This window comes from Anabrus simplex, chromosome 2 (genome assembly GCF_040414725.1).
Source record: "Anabrus simplex isolate iqAnaSimp1 chromosome 2, ASM4041472v1, whole genome shotgun sequence".
Taxonomy (NCBI): domain Eukaryota; kingdom Metazoa; phylum Arthropoda; class Insecta; order Orthoptera; family Tettigoniidae; genus Anabrus; species Anabrus simplex.
In genome coordinates, this window is record NC_090266.1 from 767078810 (window position 1) to 767103939 (window position 25130).

The 25130-nt window shown below is 42.4% G+C and overlaps 1 protein-coding gene across 6 annotated transcripts in view; it reads right to left on the bottom strand.

Moving 5' to 3' along the window:
- The window catches only part of LOC136864441 (sarcolemmal membrane-associated protein), a 700905-nt gene that overhangs the window by 623395 nt on the left and 52380 nt on the right, over window positions 1–25130 (bottom strand). For 4 of the 6 annotated variants that reach the window (XR_010859312.2, XM_067141439.2, XM_067141440.2 and 1 more), the window contains exon 2: window positions 15932–16043. The exons of the other annotated variants lie outside the window; for them this stretch is intronic. The gene's annotated coding sequence lies outside the window, so the exon portion shown is untranslated. The remainder of the gene's footprint in view (window positions 1–15931; window positions 16044–25130) is intronic. 6 annotated transcript variants of the gene reach the window in all.

The window sequence follows — 25130 nt, forward strand, 5'->3', positions numbered from 1 at the left end:
AATTCACTACACCAATGAGACTGACCTTGCTATTTCTGGAACCTGTTATTTTACACTAGCTACATATACCCATTGCCAGCCCTGCGGTGTAGAGGTAGCATGCCTGCCTCTTACCCGAAGGACCTGGGTTCGATTCCTGACCAGTTAGGGATTTTTACCTGGATCTGTGAGCTGGTTCGAGGTCCACTCAACCTACGTGATTACAATTCAGGAGCTATCTGATGGTGAGATAGCAGCCCCAGTCTAGAAAGCCAAGAATAACGGCTGACAGGTTTCGTCATGCTTAACACATGACACCTCGTGATCTGCAGGCCTTCAAGACTGAGCAGCAGTCGCTTGGTAGGCCATGGCCCTTGGGGGCTGTTGTACCATGGGGTTTGGGTTTGTTTATATATACCAACAATTTGCTCTTTGCCTTGAACCACCCGGATAGGTCTTATGGTGACGACGGGATAGGAAAGGGCTAGGACAGGGAAGGAAGTGGCTGTGGCCTTAATTAACGTACAGGTGTGAAAATTGGAAACCACGCAAAACTATCTTCAAGGCTGCTGACAGTGGGATTCGAACCCACTATCTCCTGAATGCAAGCTCACCCCTGTGCGACCCTAAATGTACGGCCAACTCGCTCGGTTTTTATATATACCTATCACTGACATTCTTGTATAGGAATATTACAGTGTTCCCAGACTGAGCAGAAATTATCCAGTACCAACTGGGTTTTGTAATGTCTGGATGGAAAGGGATGTGTACTGTGGTATATACTGGACAAAATCACATAATGGAGAATACCAAAATGGAAATTCTGGACTCTGTAGGTGTGATAAGTTTCCTTCCCTACTATGCAAGTTTCAGCAATAAACTGTAGGTGCTCTTGGGAATACTACTTGATGAAGTATTGAAATAATCCATAGAGAACCAACAAAAAACACTCTCTCTCTCTCTCTGTAACAGAAAGAAGCCATATGAACTCAATTTTGTACAATATTATATATATAAAGCCATTCAAATGCAGAATATAAGAGTTTGGGAAATAAAGCTAGAAAGGAGCTCCAAGCTACGTATGTAAATCACAAAATTTGTTTGCAATTATTTTTATAGATATATTTACATAGATTTATGAAACCTTAACGAGTAATCACATTATATTAATACCGCTCAATACAAATGGTTTAGAAGGCACACATGAGAAAGCAATGTGGAGTGAACATAGCCAGTCTCGCTGTCTGTCAACATATCTTAGTTGTTACTGTATTTGTATATAAAAACAGGATGGAGGAGTAGCAGTTCAGACCTGCTTTGACCAGTACTCTTGCATAAGAACAATATTCTTTACAAAGCTACTGATGATTTTGAAATGAAATCACAGAGAAATGCACCAATTCTACTAAATTTCACTGAATTTCGTCCAGTCCTTAAATGCAATGGGAATTTACGCCAACACACACAAACTGATTCAGTTTTATTTGTAAAATAGTTTTTCTTGAAGCCATTTTGACCACTGTTCCAACTGTGAATAAAATAACTCAAGTTTATGTAGGTTATTTTTAAATCACAACCACATTCTTCTTTCCCTTTGCGCTCGGAGAAGGATACTACCCATATGTTTCCAGAAATGTGATAGCAAGGAGAAAAATCATTCTATGCATGTGTAGAATTCTCTGTCACAGTCTTTCAAACACTTTCTTTTGTTTGCACAACAGCAGGTGCTGTGTGTCCAGATAATGCAAGTTTTTCGGAGGAGAAACTACACATACAGTATGGACAATACAGGACATTTCCTGATTTAACTCGCACTAAATTCAAATATCAATGGACGTTCGTATATGAAAATGGATAAATACGTCAAGAAAGAAAGTGTTAAGTGTTCAAAGTTGCTGAAGTACACTGACTGAGCAAATGTCATGGGATAGCGGAGCACTGATGTGCAGGTGTGTTGTCTGCGCACCACACGCCCCCTGTGCCAGCAGCAGTTGTATAGGAGACCTTGTGAGCAGTGGATGTGCATGTGACAGCTATAACATGGAACGTCGTCGTGAGCTGACACTGTTCAAATGGGGTATGGTGGTCGGTGCCCAATGGATGGGAAGTGCGATTTCGGAAGTGGTGCGGGAATTCGGCTTTACACGATCAACCGTGTCCAGGGTGTATCGTGAATGGTTGAATGCGGGTGTCATCGTCCACAACAGATGAACGACCGGCCGTCCAGCCACCCTCGATGACCGTGACCGGCGACATCTGAGATGGATTGTTAATAGTGACAGACGGGCAACCGTGCAACAAATCATGGCTCAATTCAACACAGGCCGTGCTAGACACGTCTCCCAGTGGACAATCCGTAGGAACATGGGTTCTATGGGGTATGGGAGCCGGCGCCGCACACGGGTGCCACTGTTAACCCAACGTCATCGGGCACGACGACGTGCATTTGTCGCCTGTCACCAGGGATGGACATTGGAACAATGGCGTAACATGATATGGTCGGACGAATCACGATTTCAACTGCACCATGCCGATGGGAGGCACCGTGTATGGCGCAGACCATGTTGTATGTCCGGCGCTACCTTCTCGCTCCGCCAGCCAGCTGCACGCGCGCCTGTGTATCATTCTGCTAGCTTCGACGCGCAGCCCTCAGTGCGCGTGCCTGACCATCGAGTGTACTATAAATAGGAGCTCCCTGCCTGCTCACTTGCCCACTTGCCCCGGTGTCCAGCTCCAGAATACACCCTACGTCGAGCACGGAGGCTACTCCTCTTGAAAATGTGCTTCGACCAGGTGGACTGAATTTCTGGCAGTACGAGGTTTCACCTCTGGTCACCGCTCCCTTACCTGTTTCCGCTGCCTATGTTCCGTAATTCTTTTACAAGCCATTTTCATTCCCTAATTTATGCAAGCTCCCTTAGTTTCGCTAGGTGGAATTTCTTCAATCAATTGAACTTGCTTTTTAGGAATTCAGGCACTTCAACAAACAAGGACTCTCATGAACATTTATGTTAGTGTGCCAGATAGTTCTCGACTATCAACGTGTCAATTCACAAAGACTATCTTTTCAAGATAGAAGTGGATATCAAGACTGCAAACCTGTACATATTGTATAAAGACAGACTTTTCTCAAGATTCAATATTCCTTTTTGCTTCAAAATAAATTTCAGTTATTTGTGTAAATATCATAAAGTGAAGCAATAAAAGTGGTGTTTTGTAAACTTCAACCTTGGTTACAACACAACTCTATGGCGACGAGGTAAACAAGCGACACTACAATTCATCGGCCCCAGTCGCCAACTCTATGGCGACGAGGTAAAAAAGCCACAAACTACAATTCTTCGGCCCCAGTTGCCAACTCTATAGCGACGAGGTACACACGAAACCAACACTACAATTCAACGGGCCCAGTTGTCAACTCTACGGCGACGTGCTACACAACAACGACACTACAACCAGTTCTGACACACAGCTTACCTTACTCTTTCTTGCACGCATCTCGCAATGGCTACTGCGGAACAACTTGCTACGGTCTTCCAAGCCTTACAGCAGCAACAACAACAGTTTATGCAACAACAACAGGCAGCATTAATTCAGGCTATTCAAGCTATTTCTGTCTCTACACAGCCATCAGCTATTCCTCCGTTCTCTGCTTTTGATCCGGCTAAGGAAGAATGGTCAGTTTATTTAGCCCGCTTGCAACAGCATTTCATCTGCCATTCTGTCCCAGATGATCAACGCCGCCGCGCACTATTTCTTAGTTCGGTTGGCAATGCTACGTGTGAATTACTACGTAAATTAAGTCCAGAAGAACACTTATCTGAGGTACCCTTCACGCAGCTCTTGGCTCGTCTCACGGAACACTATGCCAAAGCTCCTCACATAGTGGCTGCTCGCTATAAATTTTTTCAGAGCAGAAAGCAACCCCATCAGACACATACTGAATGGATAACTGAATTGCGTGGTCTAGCTAAACCCTGCCAGTTCATCTGCTCCAAGGACGGTTGTGGTTCATCCTACACTGATTCTCTCATTCGGGACATGATAATTTTACATACTCCTGAAGACAAAATACGTTTTGACGCTGTCAAGCAGAGTAACCCTTCTTTAGAAGACGTCCAGCGTATTGCTACGGTTTATGAGCTTACTACCAAGACTGCCGCAGCCATAGCTTCTCCACACGAAGTTGCACAAGTCTCGCCTCAGGCCCGCAAGTCCTCTGCTACAGTGAACCGTACGGATAAGGCGCTCTCCACCAAGCATTCTCGCCAGGTTCCCTCTCGTCATGCTACACGGAAGCCCAATTCTAAAAGCACCTCGAAACTCCTGCCTTCCTGCCGAGGTTGTTTCAAGCATCATGAACGTCGTGACTGTCGTTTTTTCAAAGCTACTTGTGAAAGATGTAAGAAACTTGGACACATTCAGACTGTCTGTCAAAGTTCGCTCCGCCCTGCTAAGACTACTGCAGCGCGCCGGAAGCATATACAGCCCCGCCAAGACATGGAAGTTGATCAGATCAATCTTATTCTTCCCACAAAGGATTCTCACAAAATCATCATTCCTCTCTCATTCTCTGATCGATCTGTCGATTTTCAATTAGATACTGGATCACCTGTCTCTATTATTAACCTGACTACCTACCACGACTTAGGTTCACCTTCATGCTCTCCAGCTGACATCCAGCTCGTGACATTTAACAAGAAGAAAATTGACATCAAAGGTCAAATTAAGCTTCAGGCTAGTTATAAAGGAATTCAGAAGGCCATTCCTCTTCTCGTAGTTAACAACTACACTGCATCAAACATTATGGGCATGGATCTATTTAACTTATTTGGTTTCCAGATACATGACAACATTAACGTCGTATCTACATTGCATCCTACTTCTGACGTTACCGCTCTCCTAGCGCAGTTTCCTGAAGTCTTCGACTCTCAGCTCGGAACAGCAAAAGACTATACAGCTCACATACAGCTGAAATCCGGAGCTAAGCCTCGCTTCCTCAAAGCACGTCCAGTACCCCTAGCACTTCAAGACCAGGTCACGAAAGAATTAGAAAGATGGATACAAACTGGAATTGTAGTACCAGTTACTTCTAGTCAATGGGCTACTCCACTCGTGGTAATCAAGAAACCTGATGGTAATGTTCGACTTTGTGGCGATTTTCGATCTACAGTCAACGCACAACTCGAAACCGATATCTTTCCTATTCCACGTCCAGAAGACTTATTCCGTCGTCTCTCTGGTGGACAATTCTTCTCTCGAGTTGATCTTAAAGAAGCATATCTCCAGCTACTTTTAGACGAAGAATCTAAGAAATTTCTCACACTCAACACTCCTCTCGGACTGCTCCAGCTCCAGCGGCTCCCATTCGGTGTTTCATCCTCCGCGGCTATTTTTCAGCGCTATTTGGCTCAACTCACCGCCTCAATTCCCGGTTGTGCTAACTACCTGGATGATATTATTGTTACTGGAAAAGATCATCAGGACCATCTAACCAATCTCCGCCTTCTTCTCCAGAAATTGAAAGACAATGGACTACGAGCGAATCTCGCTAAATGTACCTTCTTTCAGCCTCAAGTTAACTACCTCGGACATATACTTGATAAGAATGGAATTCGTCCTAGTATGCAGAATGTCTCAGCGATAGTAAACATGCCAGCACCTCAGAACCTCAAGCAGCTTCAGTCCTTCATAGGCAAAGCGAACTATTATAATAAGTTCATTCCACACTTCGCTACAGTGGCAGCTCCGTTAAACGCTCTACGTAAAAAAGGTGTTAAGTTTCAGTGGACTCCGCAATGCCAACAGGCATGGAAAACAATCAACAACGCCTTAATTCAAGCTATACAACTCACTCATTTTCAGCCCGACAAGATCATCACGCTAGCTACTGACGCTTCAGACTACGGTGTCGGTGCAGTTCTCTCCCAGAAGGATCGTCATGGACAAGAACGCCCCATCGCCTTCGCTTCGAAAACACTTAATGACCATCAACGTCGATACTCACAGATAGAGAAAGAAGCTTTAGCCATCATCTTTGGTATTCGCCGTTTCAATGAATATCTTTATGGCAACCATTTCCTGATCATTACCGATCATAAGCCTCTCGTACACTTATTCCATCCTGGTAATAAGATTCCAGAGAATTCCCTCAGAAAGCTTCAAAGATGGTCCATGTTCCTTTCTGATTATTCCTATCGGATTGTATATCGAGCCACATCCCAGCATTGTAATGCTGATGCCCTCTCCCGCTTACCCGTTGGTCCTGATACTGCCTTCGATTCTCAAGAATCTGAATGTCTTCAGTTGGACATAGAACTTGAAGATACTGTATCCAGTTTTCCTATTGATGCTACCTGCATAGCTAAAGCTACGGATAAGGACAGTACACTTGCTACTGTACGTACTTACATCCGCAACGGTTGGCCTCTTCAGAGCACACTTCCTGCCCACCTGGCACCTTATCATCGTATGCAGCATCGTCTTAAGACTCGTGCCGGAGTTGTACTACTAGAAGCAGGCACCATCTTCCGAGTGGTTATCCCACTTAGCCTACAGAAACAAGTTCTCGAATTATTACACCAAAGCCATTGGGGTATATCCCGAACAAAGCAACTCGCCCGTCAACACTGCTACTGGCCCGGTATTGATGCCGCCATCGAAAAGCTAATACGTCATTGTGAGCAATGTCAAACGAATCAGAACGCCCCGTCTTCTGATCTTGCTTCATGGCCTCCTGCTACTACTCCATGGGAACGAGTTCACATCGATTTCGCAGGTCCTTTCCTCAATTCCATGTGGTTAATAGTCATCGATTCACTGTCAAACTTTCCATATGTCGTGGATATGCATTCGACTACTACAACCGAAGCTACCATTCGTGCTCTCCAGAAAATCTTTACTACAGAAGGTTTACCGCAAGTACTCATTTCGGACAACGGACCTCAATTTACAGCTACTGCTTTTCAGAACTTTTGTACACATAATGGCATTCGTCATATCCTAGCACCACCTTTTCACCCTCAATCTAATGGTGAAGCTGAACGCTTCGTACAAACATTTAAAAGAAGTATGAAGAAAGCTGTCTCTTCAGGCTTAACTAAAGACCAAGCCTTGCTCCAACTCTTAAACAACTACAGAACTCTACCCGGCGCTGATAATATCACTCCTGCACAGAAGCTCCATGGACGACCTCACAGAACTTTACTTTCTCTGTTACAGCCTCTTCCGGCCCAGCATAAGACCTCACCAACGAAGTTCTCCCTCAACGACAAGGTCTACACCAGGACATTCAAATCCAACCCACTCTGGATACCTGGAGTCATCTGCAGATCTTTGGGTCATCGTCTCTACGAGATACAGACTACGGAGAAACGTATCTGCCGCCATCAAGATCAGATACGTCTGCGCTACCGCCCCTGTCCAGCCATTGATGCTATTGCTAAACCAGATAAATCTATTGCTGAACGCGCTTTAGATCATTTAATAACAATGGGTTCCTTTCAGGACGAGACAGCGCCACTCCGCCCAGTTCCAGCTCCGGACAATACAACAGAGATATCAGCAGCTCCGCCCCAGCATCGCAGTCGCCGCCAGCGCCGCCGCCGTTTCACGCCGTACCGGCGTATTTAGGAGGGGAGGGTGTTGTATGTCCGGCGCTACCTTCTCGCTCCGCCAGCCAGCTGCACGCGCGCCTGTGTATCATTCTGCTAGCTTCGACGCGCAGCCCTCAGTGCGCGTGCCTGACCATCGAGTGTACTATAAATAGGAGCTCCCTGCCTGCTCACTTGCCCACTTGCCCCGGTGTCCAGCTCCAGAATACACCCTACGTCGAGCACGGAGGCTACTCCTCTTGAAAATGTGCTTCGACCAGGTGGACTGAATTTCTGGCAGTACGAGGTTTCACCTCTGGTCACCGCTCCCTTACCTGTTTCCGCTGCCTATGTTCCGTAATTCTTTTACAAGCCATTTTCATTCCCTAATTTATGCAAGCTCCCTTAGTTTCGCTAGGTGGAATTTCTTCAATCAATTGAACTTGCTTTTTAGGAATTCAGGCACTTCAACAAACAAGGACTCTCATGAACATTTATGTTAGTGTGCCAGATAGTTCTCGACTATCAACGTGTCAATTCACAAAGACTATCTTTTCAAGATAGAAGTGGATATCAAGACTGCAAACCTGTACATATTGTATAAAGACAGACTTTTCTCAAGATTCAATATTCCTTTTTGCTTCAAAATAAATTTCAGTTATTTGTGTAAATATCATAAAGTGAAGCAATAAAAGTGGTGTTTTGTAAACTTCAACCTTGGTTACAACAGACCACATGAAGCGATGGCTCCCGCCTGCCTCGAAGGTGTGGTCCAGGGCGCTGGTGTCTCTTATGGTCTGGGGTGCATTTTTCTGGTATGGAATGGGCCCCCTAGTTGTTCTGGAAGAGACTTTGAATGGTACGCAGTATGTTGAGCTGCTCGGAGACAATCTCCACCCATTTTTGGCCTTCCAGTGCCCAGACGGTTCTGCGGTGTTTCAAGATGATATCGCGCCGCCACATCGCTCCCACGTCGCCCGGGAATGGTTACCGGAAAATGCAGCGGAGGTCCAACGACTGCCATGGCCACCCAGGAGCCCCGATATGAACCCTATCGAGCATATCTCGGATGTCCTGCAACGCAAGCTCCGTGACATGGATCCTGCACCCACGAACAGACCAGGATTGGCGGCCACTCCGCAAACAATTTGGTGTCAGCTGCGTCCGGAGGACTACCAAGGACTTGATGACTCACTTCCACGGCGTCTCACTGCAGTTTGCAGGGCCAGAGGAGGCCCCACACGCTATTAGGCGACTATCCCATGACATTTGCTAAGTCAGTGTAATTCTGGATAAATGAAAGAAGAATAAGAAGAAGAACTTTAATTAGACATATACTCAAGATATGAAATGCACTATTATGCACTCAATAATTGAAAGGAGGATTGCAAGGACCTGCATCAACAAAAAATACCAGAAGGATGGACAGTGGCAGATAATACCTAACAGAGTCGTGTACAAAGAGCTAGAAACCATTACAGATACTATGCGTAAAAGGAGACTGGGATTCTTAGGACATGTCATGGGGATGCAAGATTTGAGACTTCTGAAACAACTAGTACAACACAATCTTGTCTCAAAAAATACCACAACAGGATGTAAATGGATCAGAGAAGTAAGAGAGGATCTGAAGGAAACAGGCCTTACAACAGAAGACACCACAAATAAGATAAAATTGAATGCAAAACTCAGGAATACAAACCTCCGCTTTACCCTTACACAAAATAAACCAAACAACATGCATATTTTCAACTGAGGAAAGGGCACGAAGATCAGAGCGTCTGAAGAATCCCTTCAAAGAGACCTGAACGATGGACTGACTAAAGCGATCCTATGTGGTTATAAAAGAAGAAAAAGAAGAAGAAAGGGCTTGTCTTTCATTCATGCATTTTTCTGTTTTAGCATTCCTGCCTAAATATTTACAGTTAGAGTTTTATTTTTCCTCATTTAAAAAACATTGTATCATCACATTGAGGCACTTGACACACTCCGTACACACATAATTCATTGAGTAAACATTTATGAGCTGGGCAACATTGAGGCACTTGACACACTCCGTACACACATAATTCATTGAGTAAACATTTATGAGCTGGGCAATTTTCTCTTTAACTAGAAACCCACTATCGGAAAGAATATCTATAAATTTAGTCTCAAAAACATTAGAAATGTGTTTGTAATCTTTGCTGCCATGTTAGGGTAAAGAAAACTAGCATCATCATTCTGTTTTTAAATAATATGCCGGGCTGAGTGGCTCAGACGGTTAAGGCGCTGGCCTTCTAACCCCAACTTGGCAGGTTCGATCCTGGCTCAGTCCGGTGGTATTTGAAGGTGCTCAAATACGGCAGCCCCGTGTCGGTAGATTTACTGGCACGTAAAAGAACTCCTGCGGGACTAAATTCCGGCACCTCGTCGTCTCCGAAGACCTTAAAAGTAGTTAGTGGGATGTAAAGCAAATAATAATATTATTATTATTATTATTATTATTATTATTATTATTATTATTATTATTATTATTATTAAATAATATGTACATTTGTTAAGTCAGCCATATTTTCTTTCATGTTTGACAATGCATTTCAGCACCTTTAATACAAGCAGGCACGCACATATGCATTTTCCTGAATTAAAATGTTGGGAATATTATAAGAGTTTTCTTAAATGGCAATCCACATTTTCTATACAATCTTGAGTAAGCCGTCTTGTCAGAAGATAGGAAAACTCAATCATTCCTTAATTCTGTTCACAAGAAATAATATATTTTCAACCCATCCCTTAATACAATCAACAGTTATGTTTTGAGAAATATTTACATAAAATTTGAGCAAGAATTTAACAAACCCTTGGCTAGACAATTGGGGATTTTGACTTGGAAATGATGTGAAAAAATCTTATAGTATTTTCTTGTACACTTTATCCAAGTCACTTCCCTGACATTTAAGAACTCACACATCACACCACCACCACCACCACCACCACCACCACCACCACCACCACCAAAATCGGTATTGAAGTTTAACTGTTGTAATATAAAATAACATATGTTATGCTACTTAAAATATAAGTTGTGTAGTTCAGAAGTTTAGGAAGTACTACAAAAATATCTTTTTCACTGGAAGAATGTACAGTGCGTTAGAAATGAGACTCTGCAGTGACCTTGGCTGGCAGTAATATCGCATACGTTGGCAACGCTCCAGCCGAGTGGGCAGCAATGCCATTAAAGTAAAGGTCGGGGGAGGTGGTCAGTAGCTCGCGATACTTAAATGCTTACTACCGAGGAGCGAACCGCTTTTAGAGAAGTCTATTTTCTGCGAAGGTGACAAATAAATGTACACAGTGAAAAGATGATTTTGCAAACAGTTTCCCGATTCCATTCTACAGCATTGTGATACCGTGTGAGATTTAATGCATAAATTTTGTAGCTTCAATGCTGTATGAAATCCTTCAAAGAGCAGTAGAACACCAATTTTAACAGAAGAGAAACTGTTAAACGTTTCCATGAGGCTCCTTGAAAGTTGGTCTAAATCCACGTGGAAAATTGGCACAGCAGACGGGTGTGTCTGTCTTCATAGCAAACAGAACAGCAAGAAAGAGCTAAATCTTTATCCGTATAAATATGCTGTGAACCTGGTGAGTGTACAATAATCATTAGGCTTACAATTCACTCCTTTTCAAGTTGCTTTGTTACTGTCTTTGTACCCAAGTCTATCTTTGTGTAGTAAGTTATTACACAACCATTGTTGTTCTAATCTCTCAATTCACTGTGTTGCACAATCTCTCAAGCTGCCTGCTCGCATCTGAGTGAGCAGACATTGCTGCCAGCTGACCTGTGAACTTTTTTTTTTTAACAACTTGCTTTACGTCACACCGACACAGATAGGTCTTATGGCGACGAGACAGGAAAGGCCTAGGAGTGTGAAGGAATCAGCCGTGGTCTTAATTAAGGTACAGCCCCACCATTTGCCTAGTGTGAAAATGGGAAACAATGGAAAACCATCTTCAGGGCAGCCGACAGTGGGGTTTGAACCCACTATCTCGCGGATGCAAGCTAACAGCTGCATGCCCCTAACCGCACGACCAACTCGCCCAGTGATTAATTTCGAATGCACTACATATGTAAACACAATATCTACGTACACATTCTCGTCATGCGGGAACCCGAAGAAAGACAGCGAATTCTTCTGCACTTCATAATTACTGCAGCCAAACACAACATATTCAATTACTTAGAGATTTTAATTTAATCCAAACGCATGAATAACAACAAAAACTTAATTTACATATTAACTTCATTCTGTATTGACAGTCTCAATCGTACAATATGAATGTCTAACTGAACGCTCCTATTCAATACATTATAATAAAAGATGCCGTTTTTACATTACTATATATGTTTCGACCCAACTTCAGTGGATTTAAAATACATAACTTACAATTCAGTAATATTCTGAATGAAAGTTAATGAACACTGGTATAGTGGGTCTCATCTGAATCCTAATTATATACAAATCTTCTAAATCTTCAATCCAGAACTGAACTCATTTCTTAAAACTCTGCTGTAGTCGCTTATATAGTGACACGTTACATTCTATCTTGTGCATGATGCTAATTGAGTACTGTCAATAGAATGTCCGTGTAATTTAGAGATTTTAATCACACAGCAAAATTTTAAAATTTCAAGACAAGAGATTATATCTCAAGCAATATTCAAACTGTGTTTTACTTGTACAGTGGCCACAGAAAGTATTCATACACCTATGGAAAGTGATAGAACATCTTTATGACTTACGAGCTGGTCAGATTTATAAACGGCATAACGGCATAACGACAGACATCAGACATACACACTGAACATACAGATCGTTTAAAAATTTAAAATAATCGGCACTATACTGTATACAAACTGCAGATCGTACCGCCACGAAAGTATTTGTACAGTGCGGATGGACTGTCTTTGTGATTAGTTAAATCAGTTGTCGCCACAGTTGTGCCTGCAGGTGGGGTTGTTATCTCTTCAGTCATCACTGTGCTGTCATTGCCGGAAGGTTATTTAGTATGGGGCGAAAGAAGACGGCCTTCATTGAGTCAACGAGATAATATTGTGTTACTTTGTAAACAAGGTAAAAGTTGGAAATTCTAAGTTCCCATGGAGGGAATTAGATATTTTTCCACCAATAGAGCATATAAAAAAATCTGATCAAAATTAGATGTTGGTTTTTCCGGCGTTTGCTCTATTAACCAGCGTTTCGTCTTAGGTCTGACACTAGACTCGTCAGAGTGGGATGTGTCAGACCCTACAAACTGACACTGGGTGTATGCAGGTGAACTTATCAGAAGCCTATTTAATAGGCACAGTCTGATAACTGCATACGGGAGATAAAACTCCACATCCCACTCTGACGAGTCTAGTGTCAGATCTAAGACGAAACACTGGTTAATAGAGCAAACGCCGGAAAAACCAACATCTAATTTTGATCAGATTTTTTTTATGCTCTATTGGTGGAAAAATATCTAATTCCCTCTATGGGAACTTAGAATTTCCATTTGGAATTGCTAGGCGGGCATTAATTCCATTGTGGAGTTTTATCTCCCGTATGCAGTTATCAGACTGTGCCTCTTAAATACGCTTCTGATAAGTTCACCTGCATACACCCAGCGTCAGTGGATAGGGTCTGACACATCCCACTCTGACGAGTCTAGTGTCAGATCTAAGACGAAACGCTGGTTAATAGAGCAAACGCCGGAAAAACCAACATCTAATTTTGATCAGAAGGTAAAAGTTGTCGTCAAACTGGAAAACAGCTCGGCATTAGCTTTACTACGGTGAATTCAATTGTTAAAAAATGCAAGCACAGTGGGCAAACAGAAAACAAACCCAGATCTGGTCGTCCAAAAGTGCTGACAATATGGGAGCGATGCAATATTGTGCATTCAGCATGAAAGGAACCGTTCCAAAGTGCTCCAGAACTCGCTTCAAGGCCCAACAAAACGGTGAATGTGCAGACTGTAAGGAATGTATTGCACAGTGCGAACCTGCGCAGTAGATGTCCACGAAAGAAGCCACTTATAAGTGAAAGAAATAGGCAGAAGCTCCTACAGTTCGCGAAAGAGTATCGTGAAAATGCAATGGACTTTTGGAATACCATTATTTTTTTCTTATGAAGCGAAGTTTACACAGTTTGGAACTGGTAGGAGCAGGAAGATATGGCAGAAGCCAATCACCGAACGTGAATCTCAATACGTAATCCCCGCGGTAAAACATGGAGAAGCGAGTGTTATGGTTTGGGGCTGCATGGCTGCAAATGGAGTGGGATACCTGGCATTTATTGATGGTATTATGGATGCCAGGATGTGTACATAGATGTGTTGCACCATAATTTAAGCAGCAGTGCACACAAGCTTCATCTGGAAGGAGTCTTCCACTTCCAATGGGACAATGATCCTAAGCATTGTGCCAAGATAACCAGTGAATGGTTGTTGTACAACGCCCCAAGAAGACTTCTCACTCCACCGCAGAGTCCAGGTCTCAATCCCATAGAGAACCTGTGGGACCATCTAGGCAAAGTGCAAAAACGCCATCCTACTAGTAAAGAACATCTTAAGGAGATACCGTCAGATGCACAGTCCAACATATCTGAAGCGTACACCAAACGTTTAGTTAACTCAATGCCAAGACGTCTGGAACAGATCATCAAAGCTAAAGGCATGCATACAAAGTATTAAGACTGTTTGAACAAAGACTTTGGAAAGTGTTTGAATTATCTAGTAGTGTAAGAATACTTTCTGTTGTGTTAAAAGATTAGTTTACTTGTTTATTATGTTGAGCGCTGTAAATCTCATAGCAAATGTACAGCTAGGTGTCTTTTCTTTGTGCATATGTCTGACTGGATGTGTTTATATTACTTCATGGTGCTTAATATACAAGGTATACATTAAAATGTTGGTGTACAAATACTTTCTGTGGCTACTGTATATAATTAGGATTCAAATGAGACCCACTGTACCAATATTCAATAACTTTCACTCATAATATTACTAGATTGTAAGTTATGTATTTTAAGATTTAAACTGCTGAAGATGACTCGAAATGCAGGTCGAAACATATACGGTAATGTCAAAACGACATCTTTATAGACGAAGTACGCATATTATAATGTACTGAATAGGAGGATTCGATTACACATTTATATTGTGCAATCAAAACTTCATCAACTAATGCCCATGCTCTTATGACACGGTAGGTTACTCCAGGTCCTACCGCTGGATAGGACCCTCATAACAGTCCCTCAATACCTCATAGACTGTCCTGTATTATCTCCAGTGTTCTCCCCAGAAATGTCTGTCAACGGGGTGACAGGAATGAGCAGCCGGGCGGGGAATACTATGTAAAACTTAAATATAAAAAAAAAAAAAAAAAATCAATTCATTTCCCTCAGGGCATTAACAATAATATCAGACAGGTAATCATTAACTGCAAAATTGAACTATTTTAGTGTTATCATCACGAACAAGACATAACAGAGTATTTTGAACATCTAGTGTTGTACTGTCCGGTCTAGAAAGCCAAGAATAACGGCCGAGAGGATTCGTCGTACTGACCACACGACACCTCGTAATCTGCAGGCCTTCGGGCTGAGCAGCGGTCGTTTGGTAGGCCAAGGTCCTTCAAGGGCTGTAGTGCCAAGGGGTTTGGTTTTGGTTTGGTGTTGTACTGCTCGTTCAAAATGACGTAACAGTAGACTTAGGCCTACCATTTGGTTGCCGTGGACATGTCGACTGCCATACGGGTTTGTGACGTCATGCGGAATAGAGGGCTCATATGCGATTCCACGCTACTCCAGACCCCACTCGCGCTCGCGCACGACACTACATGATGATCATGCTAAACATTTTATCTCCGATGTAATCGATACAATTATGCTGACAATAATGATGTATCATTTAAATCAACAGTGTTACAGTATTTACATGTTAATTTGGAGCACCCAATGAACTCAAATGTGTGTTAGTATTATGTAACTAGCACATATCTAGCTTATATTAGCCGGGCAGTCTTTAAAAACGACAGGGCGATGCACCCATTACTAAGGTCCTAGGGAGAACACTGATCTCTATTGTATTTGGAAGAGACTATTAAATTTGACCATAGCAAGGAAGGAATAGCACAAAAATTCCATCTAAATTTCAGATTTCAAGCAAAATATTCACATTTTTCTTACAGCTTCACACTTATCTGGTTTGTAGCTAATTTTGCAAGCATAACATAGCAATGCCAGTTTAAATGGACATGGTTCAAACAGTACAAGATTAATTCTTTTACAATCACAAATGTATCAGCCCTGCTTGAAATAAGAGCTTACCATGATGTTTCAGAAAACTGCAGTTACTGATTACAGCTGTAATGTGATAACTCTGGTGACCATGGGCAGGCTGTAAGCTAGGACTTCCACAGGATGGGAAAATTTTCTGCAGCTGTAATAGATGGTAAAAGCTAGTGAGGATCATACTTTGAAAACGTGTAAGTAATTACTCACTGGTGATTACAAAATTAATCATACAACCATCACCTCTGCTCTAATAGCCATACATAATGACCTAAAACTAACAAATGTATTCTTCATTTCCAGAAGAAAAAGTTTGTATATAAACAATATGTGCCTCACATGAAAAATAAGTAGTCATCCACAATGCACTAAATAAAACAACCTTTTTTTTTTTTTTTTTTACATGATGCTTTACGTTGCACCGTCATAGATCGGTCTTACGGCAACAGTGGGATAGGAAAGCGCTAGGAGTGGGAGGGAAGCGACCGTGGCCTTAATTAAGGTAAAGCTCCAGCATTTGCCTGGTGTGAAAATGGGAAACCATAGAAAACCATGTTCAGGGCAGTCGAGAGTGGGATTCCAACCCACTACCTCCTGGATGCAAGCTCACAGCTGCGCGCCCCTAACCACATGGCCAACTCGCCCGGTAGATAAAACCAGCTCCATACCATTATCTAGGGAAGACGACAGCTGAATATGCTTTGTAACTATGTTATATTTTATCCATTAGTATATGTAATGATGATTCAACACCGCATTTCAGAGAGGATTAAATTAACACCCCTTTGGTGCCAATTCATGAACTATTGAGACCACAATGAAAAATAATAACTTTCATAGTTCAAGAAAAAAGATGGCAACTGTCAAATCTGGCATGAAGTATTATAACAGCACCAACTGGCCTCACTTCCCAGCTGCTCACCCTCATATCTATGATCTGAATCAATACAACATTTTCAAGTCATGTTTGTGTACTTGAATTTCCAGACTGTTTGCCTGTAATGTACTAACAATGTACATCGAAAAACAGTAAATAATTCCTAAATGAACTAAGCATATTTCAACTGAGTAGCTTACATGTGTGAGAATGCCTTGGGAAGTAATGTTGCTATAGGAGCTTAAAAGATTTGCAATCCATGTAACTAGAAAACAAGCAAAATAGGATTCAGTTTTGAAGGGCAAAATATTGCAATGGTGTATGCCATTTTTTAAGGACCTTAGGAGAAGCAAGTTAGCCTGCTCCCAGCCGTGAGTGATATCACCGAGTTAGTAGCCCCCACACGCTTAACGCGCAGCCAACCAGTCAGGACGGAGCGTGAAGTGCAGGGCCAGGCCCTATGATATCTCTCTCTCTCTCTCTATATATATATATATATATATATAAACTTTGAGACGATAGGGGACGCCAAGGGTGTTCAGGGTGTATCCAGCCTCCGGTCTGTTCCAGAACCACTGACCTCTCTATTTAATGCAGGCCAGATGAGTCTGAGTCTAATTCAGTCAGAGTGTCAGTACTGTTGAGAGCATGCTGTTGAGGAGTACTGCTGTGGAGCACTGGGTCAGTCAGTGGACAGTGACATTTCAGTTCGAGTTGACGTTCAGTCCAAGTTGAGGAGTCAATGCAACAAGGGCAGTTCTGTCCATGAAGTGAGCACTTGTTCTGTTCTGTCTGTCACTGAGGAACTGTGTCCTTTGTGTCCAGCTCCTGTGAGTGAACGTGTACCTCTGGCGCAGCATGAGAAAAGTTGGTAAGGGACAGAATTCTGCTGTGAGTATACACAGAGTGGACGACATACAAGATTGTGAGACTGTGCTGTGTGAGCTGTGAACTAAGGGTCTATGACAGCGTGCGAGAAAAACGGTGGAACTGAATTAGACTATAAATGACAGTGTGTAATGTGATTGTTTTTAGTTTGTAAGTGGAAGAGTGAACATCTGGTATGACTGAGTAGTGAGAGCAGAGAGAGCGCAAACTGGTTAACTATGTAGTGTAAATTGTGGTCCTGGTACATCTGTGTAGTGTGTAAGCAATTAGCAGTAATTAAAACATTTTAATCTTAGATTTACTGGTAGTATATTTTATTGCTTACAGAGATCTCTAATGAGTAGGAAAAATGGATACCGAATAGTTCCAGACTCTTCTCAATAAGCTGGACGAACTTAATAGGAAATTTAAACCTTTTCGAGATGAAATTAAGAGATAACCTCAATCTGGCCAGGACCGGCTCAGAAGTGAACTAGAATTCAGTCAGGAAAGAGTGAACTGAAAACAGAATTAAGTGACTGTTAAAGGTAGTACAAGAAATGTACTGTCTTAAATATATGTTGAAGAATGATGAAGTGCAGGACATCAACGATTCGGACAAGAAACGGTCTGAAGCAATGCCCGAGGTTGTGGAGTCCAGAATTCAAGATCTGAGGGAGGAAGTGAGCGTCCTGTGTGAAAGGACGAAAGCTGTGGAGATCCAAACAGAGCCCATCGGCAGTGATGGAGGCTTGAGCATTGTAAAGGTGGAACCCCCATGTTACGACGGGACTGCTTCGTGGAGAACATTCCGGAACCTGTTCAAGATTATCTATATGAACAACGGATGGATGTCAGAGGAAAGATCTGGACAACTGATTGCCGGACTACATGGCCAAGAGGCTACTACACAGCTTTCGGTCGGATGCCACCTATAAAGAGATTCTGGGAGTACTCGACGGACACTATGGTGACCACTAACCACCTACCATGTCCAGCTATGGGAGAAGACCCAGCACACTGATGGAGCGCTGTGGGAATTCGCCAATGAGGTCGAGCAACTAGCACACGACTCGAAACAGGCCACAACAGGATCACAACCAATGCGAGGTGGCAAACACCTTCTTAGATGGGCTCCACGACACCGAGATCTGTCTAGGGTTGATGCTTGGCAGGGAGCATACATAACCTCCTGGGGCTCTGACGATAGTCCTGTGGATGGATCAATAGTAACGGCATGGCTGGAGGGACCCGCACTACGAGACAGCACGCTAATCGGGCCTGAACCGACCGCTACCAAATAAGGAACCTACCTGGCCCAGGAAGCTTGTCGTGGCATGAACACTGAATTTGACAATGCGGGATCGGCGGATATCCAGCAGGACCGAGCGTAGGACGTGTGGGCCAGTCACGTGTGCCATGCCAGTCGAAGACCCTGAAAGCAGATGGAGTGGAGGAGTAGACAAGGGGAAATGTTTTGCTTGTAGCTTAATAATAGAGCTGTCGAGCGATGAAATTTTTTTTTATCGGTTAACCGAATGCCTTTAATCGATTAATCAGTCGATTAATCAAATTTTAATCGGGTTCGCACAGTTCTTTGATAGTTTTATTTAAGATTAATAAATTGTAGTGTGGGCTGCACACCAAAAATTTTTGTACTTCGCTCTCCGAACTCCTAGAGCAGTATTTCTTGCATTATCAGTGAAAACAGCAACAACATTGACTTCCAAACCCCCTTTACGAACTACATCTTCAAACTCTTCTATGCAGTTAGCAGCATTGTGGTTTTGTTGAATTACGGTATTCCCCATTTGAATCAATCCAGTGAGCTGTACCCCCCAAGTAGCTGCAGTTAGATATGGAAGACCAAGAATTCCCCATAAGATTAACAAATTATTCTTGTTTCAGTTTCATCTAATAATTTTGATCTTCCTACATCATACAACTTGTCATCATCTTATTTATTTATTTATTTATTTATTTATTTATTTATTTATTTATTTATTTATTTGGTTAACGTATCTGTAGGGGGAAGATGGTAAGTGAGAAATGAGATCTTCCCATAAAACCTTTTCAGTACCACAATAACTACCACGTGGCCTACTATCCTGCACAATCCACTTCACTAGTTTATTCAAAATTTCAGTTTCTGTATTCGAGTACATAGGCTTCAATATTAGGTGCTCCAACTTTGACTGAGAAGACGAACTAGCAGTGACATTGATAGATGCAGATACACTTTGGAAAGGATGAATATGTTTAAGATGATTGAAGACTATTTGTACTTCCAGCATAACTGACCGATTGTCCACAATTTTTACAAAACACTCTTTTTCTGTCTGTCATCTTACGACAGTCGTTTTCGTTTAAGTTCGGAAATTTCACCAAGATTTCCTTGCATCGGTTAATGCAAATTCTAAATAACAACCACACACGAACTGAGGGTTAAGCTGTCACATCTTGTACTGTGTGTTTCCAGTAACTGGTATCGGTCCATTAGCACAATACCTAGAAATTCCTTAATGACAGTCTCTTCAAGTACCTTCCCTGCATCTATCCTTTATGGGGAGTTAAATAACTTTCTTCTTTAGCATGCCATTCCTCTGGTTCATACATTTTCTGATACTACTGGTACATAACACACTGGTTCATCACAGCATTCCAGCTATTCGATCCCTACTCTGAGGCACTGGTTGGAATGATCAGTGTGCACACTTAACGGAATAATAGCAGAGGAGTGTTCACAGCTATCTGCAGCCTGGTCATTCCAGCTCTGGAACAATGGACTGTTTGATTGGCAGCGTAGTACTGTTCGTTAAAAGTGCGAAAATGAGCAGGTTTTCATTTGATCAAGTATTTCAAATGACAGCATTGCTTTTAATCGCAACATTCCTACTGATGTCATTATAATGACCTATGTTGATTTCAGTTGGGAAAACCGCCAGGGCAGTCTTTCTGAGGATGTAACATGTGGAGAGTGAATCTGCCATTATAATGAAAACTTCCCAACTTGATTGTGACTGATGGTAGCCATTACAATGAAAATTCCCTAACAAAGTCTTCACATGAGAAAAGACGCTTGGCGACTTCCCGTCGTGTTTCTGGGGTAACGTTAAGTGTTATTTGATTTAATACAATCTTACAATGTGTTGCACTACCTAATCTAGAATTATGTCTGACTCGTTGGCTGAACGGTCAGCGTACTGGCCTTCGGTTCAGAGGGTCCCGGGTTCGATTCCCGGCCGGGTCGGGGATTTTAACCTTAATTGGTTAATTCCAATGGCACGGGGCTGGGTGTATGTGTTGTCTTCATCATTTCATCCTCATCACGACGCGCAGGTCGCCCACGGGAGTCAAATAGAAAGACCTGCACATGGCGAGCTGAACCCGTCCTGGGATCTCCCGGCACTAAAAGCCATACGCCATTTCATTTCATCTAGAATTCTGTATACGGTGTAGAATTCTGTAGAGAAGCACGGGTAGATCTGCTAGTATTTTTTTTTTTTTTTTTTGCTAGGGGCTTTACGTCGCACCGACACAGATAGGTCTTATGGGGACGATGGGATAGGCAAGGCCTAGGAGTTGGAAGGAAGCGGCCGTGGCCTTAATTAAGGTACAGCCCCAGCATTTGCCTGGTGTGAAAATGGGAAACCACGGAAAACCATCTTCAGGGCTGCCGATAGTGGGATTCGAACCTACTATCTCCCGGATGCAAGCTCACAGCTGCGCGCCTCTACGCGCACGGCCAACTCGCGTGGTGCTAGTAAAATATAACATGAATTCCTTCACCACACTACAATTTTAATTGGTTCCATTAATTGGCTAAAGCACATTAATTGGTCAATCGGACTTTCAGATTAATCAGCTTGATTAATCGATTAAATTGACAGTTCTACTTAATAACTAGGGACCTGAAAAAAATCGCATTTGCGATAAATGCGAATTTTTGAATCTTATACTGAATCCAAGCCTACGGTAATTCTATTGTAGAATAAAACCATTTTTACGCATAAAGAGAAGTGCGACAAAATGCGAATTGTGACCCATAATGCGAAATTAGTATGTATATGCGATTTTTGTGCGAATTCTGCGAAAATGTGCTATTTTACTGGCGAAAACAACATATTTCGGCAAAATCGTCAGAAATACTCAATGATGCATAAATCGTACGACCGTTCCGATCGATGAAGGAAAGTAGCCGATCGATTGCTGCTTGCTGACTTTAATCGATATTTACAATGGGAATAGCAAGGGGAATAAGATCTGTACCGATTATTATCGAAATGTAAATCGAGTGTCACGGAAATAACGAGATAAATGCAGCGTTGTTTTCCTGTTGTTCAAAATTGAAACTAGTGAAGAGTAGAAAGTCAAGCTATTGTTTAGGTTATGGGGCGCACGACAAAAGCTGTGCACGAAAGGGCTCAGCAATTTGCAAAGGATGGTTTCTGTGCCACAGATTCAGCGACAGTGTTTTGCAAGTATTGTAATTGCAGAGTTGGGTGGGGAAAAAATGGTAGCATTGTGAAACATGCTAAATCTGAAAAACACGTGGGTAAGCGACGTGATAACGAAAGTTCAATCCCTGCTGCTAGTAGGCTACGTCTCAAAGAAAGCAATCTTCTCTGCTTACAGAGTTAGATAGTTGTAAAGGACGAAAAATTTCCAGAGATAACTTCTCGAAACGCAAAGTTGAAGTATTTGACAAAGCAAATATACCTCTGGAAAAGCTGGAAAGCAAAGAGCTAAGAGCCTGGATTACTGAATTTTCAAATGAAGAGCTGCCATGTGTGAAAACTCTACGTGAAGTATATTTACCGGGTAAGTTTCGATTTCATTGATCGGGTACGGTTTAGGTACGGTATTACGACATCGAAACCACACGCAAAATTGAAGGATACCAAATTTGAGTGTGATTTCCATATCGAACTATCTTGCCTGTACCCAAATGATCCAGTAATTTTAAATTGTTTTGTTATAATTTGAGGTCTTTCTTCCTTTCTAGAAGTTGCATCTGACAACCAGAAAAGACCAGCAGAGGCTCTAGTGGGGAAGAACATCAACATATTCTGTGATGAAACTACAGATAGAATGGGTCGTCGTGTTTTTATCATCATATTCCAAGTCCCAGCCGGATCAAAAAGAGAGCTGCACATTGTTTCTGTGAACTATCTTGATGCAGGAAATGCTACAAACTGCTCTCGTGCTGTTTTAGAAGCTCTGTGCAGTTATAGTGTACCATATGATGCAGTTAAAGTGTTTGTTAGTGACAGTGCCCTGTACATGACCCGGTGTTATGAAACATTAAGTGTGGTCATAGGGGATCATTTAATGCATGTACAGTGCTGGGCACATAAGATGATCAGCTTGCTTGACAATAGTTGGGTCGCAGTGATGACAGATTTAAATCACGTGGTTGCGATGGTAAAGTCTGTATTTTTGAACAAAAGAAAGCAAAAATATAATTATTTACAATTCTTAACATCGAAGTATGGTGCTTCAAAGAAAGCAAAGCTTTCTCCTGCACCTATCATAACCCGACGGAATAGCTGGTTTCAGGCTGTCTTCTATTTGAGTGCTTACTTTACTGATGATGTTACATTTTTCAAGATGTCTGACATGAAAGACATCAACAACTGTGGTATTAAGTACCTCACTGATCTGAGTGACCGAGAAGTGAATAGGCTTCACTCCTACATGGTTTTTGTCACAGATCATGCAGCTGGATTGGTTGACCTTACTGAACTTGAAGGGTCTCTGTATCCTACCTCTCATCTCCCTTACCCCAAATTGCATAACCTTGACGCCAGTTTTACCTTAATTTTTGAGGGGAATTTTTCTGCGGCAACTAATGATGCTTTGATTAAGCTCACTCCTCTAAAGCAGGCTGCATGTAGACACACATTTGTCAAAGCTGTTCATTCTTCACAGTGCAAGCTAGCCACATTGAAAGCTAAAGACCCCAACCATAAGCATTTTGTGTCAATTTTTCAAGCTTTGTATCCAAAAAAATATAATTTTGAATAACACTGATAAATTAGATGAGCTTGAGAAATTATTTGGAGTAACAGATTTCTCACGAAATGATATCTGGTCTGGTTACTGTTCTCTGAAACAGTGCAATTCAAACCCAGATGAAAGAAAGTGAAAAATGTGACGTCATGCTTGCATTAACTGCAATTCAGACAGAGTTCAGCATATTTGCTGAATACTGTCTTGAGTTGTTGTGGACCCCAACGAACAATGTAGATAGCGAGCGCGTGTTGTCTCATTACAACACAGTGGTTACAGACAGACGGTGCAATTTGAAAAAAAAGCAATGCCGAAGTACTGACAATGCTTTCATTTGAACAATGAATTTGTATTGTGTGTGAACCAAGGACAATAATTGCACTTCAAAAACTTGGAATCATTAAAATTACTAATACCATGTGATTATTTTAACTTTGTAAATAGATGCTAATTTTGGAAAAATAGATGCTAATTTTGAAAAAAATAGATGCTAATTTTTCAGGTCCCTATTAGTAACGCTACTGGTTACACGCCCCACTAATTATTTTTATGGTTTTCATAAATACCCAGGTGCCAGAGTTTTTACCTGCAAAAGTTCTTTTACGTGCCTGTAAATCTACCAACAGGGGGCTGACAAATTTCAGCGCCTTCAAATACCACCAGACAGAGCCAGGATCGAACCTGCCAATTTGGGCTCAGAAAGCCAGCACCTTCACCATCTGAGCCACTCAGCCCGGTTGCTTGTAGTTTAATGTCGCACTAACACATGAATGTTTTCGGTGACACAAGGATGGGAAAGGGCGAGGATTTGGAAGATAGCAGCCGTGGCCCTAATTAAGGTACAGCCTCAGCATTTACCTGGTGTGAAAATGAAAAAAAAACAGGAAGCCATCTTCAGGGCTGCTGACAGTGGAATTCAAACTCAACACCTCCCAAATGCAAGTTCATAACTATGCAACCCTAATCCCATGGCCAACTCACTCAGTCAAGGGGGAAAGTCACTGGAGCTTCAGTCACCATGCGAGGGCCTGTGTACAGACATCACCAGGACCAAGGATGTTACCCATCAGACCCAGAGGATAACCTTTGGGAAGATGATGGCCACCGAATTGAATCATGTGGTGCTGTATTATGGAGCAACATAGTGAGAGTTGCCTTAAGGAGATGGTAATGTGACAGTGTCCACCATTTCACTGTAGGACCTTGGGAGGAGCAAGTTAGCCTGGCCCAGGCCACAGGTGACGTTACCAAGTCGCTCAGTCAACCAGTCAAGATGGAGCAAGGAGTGCAAGGCCAAGCCCTCTGACCTCCTCCTCCCCCCCCCCCCCCTCTCATCTCCCTGGCCGCCACTAGCCATTGCTGGAAACCTTGAGATAATTGAAGGGCCGAGTGTGTTCTGGGTGCATCTAGCTTCTGGATCTTTCTGGAACCACTGGTCTCCCTATTTAAGGTGAGCCAGACAAGCCTGGAGTTGAGTTC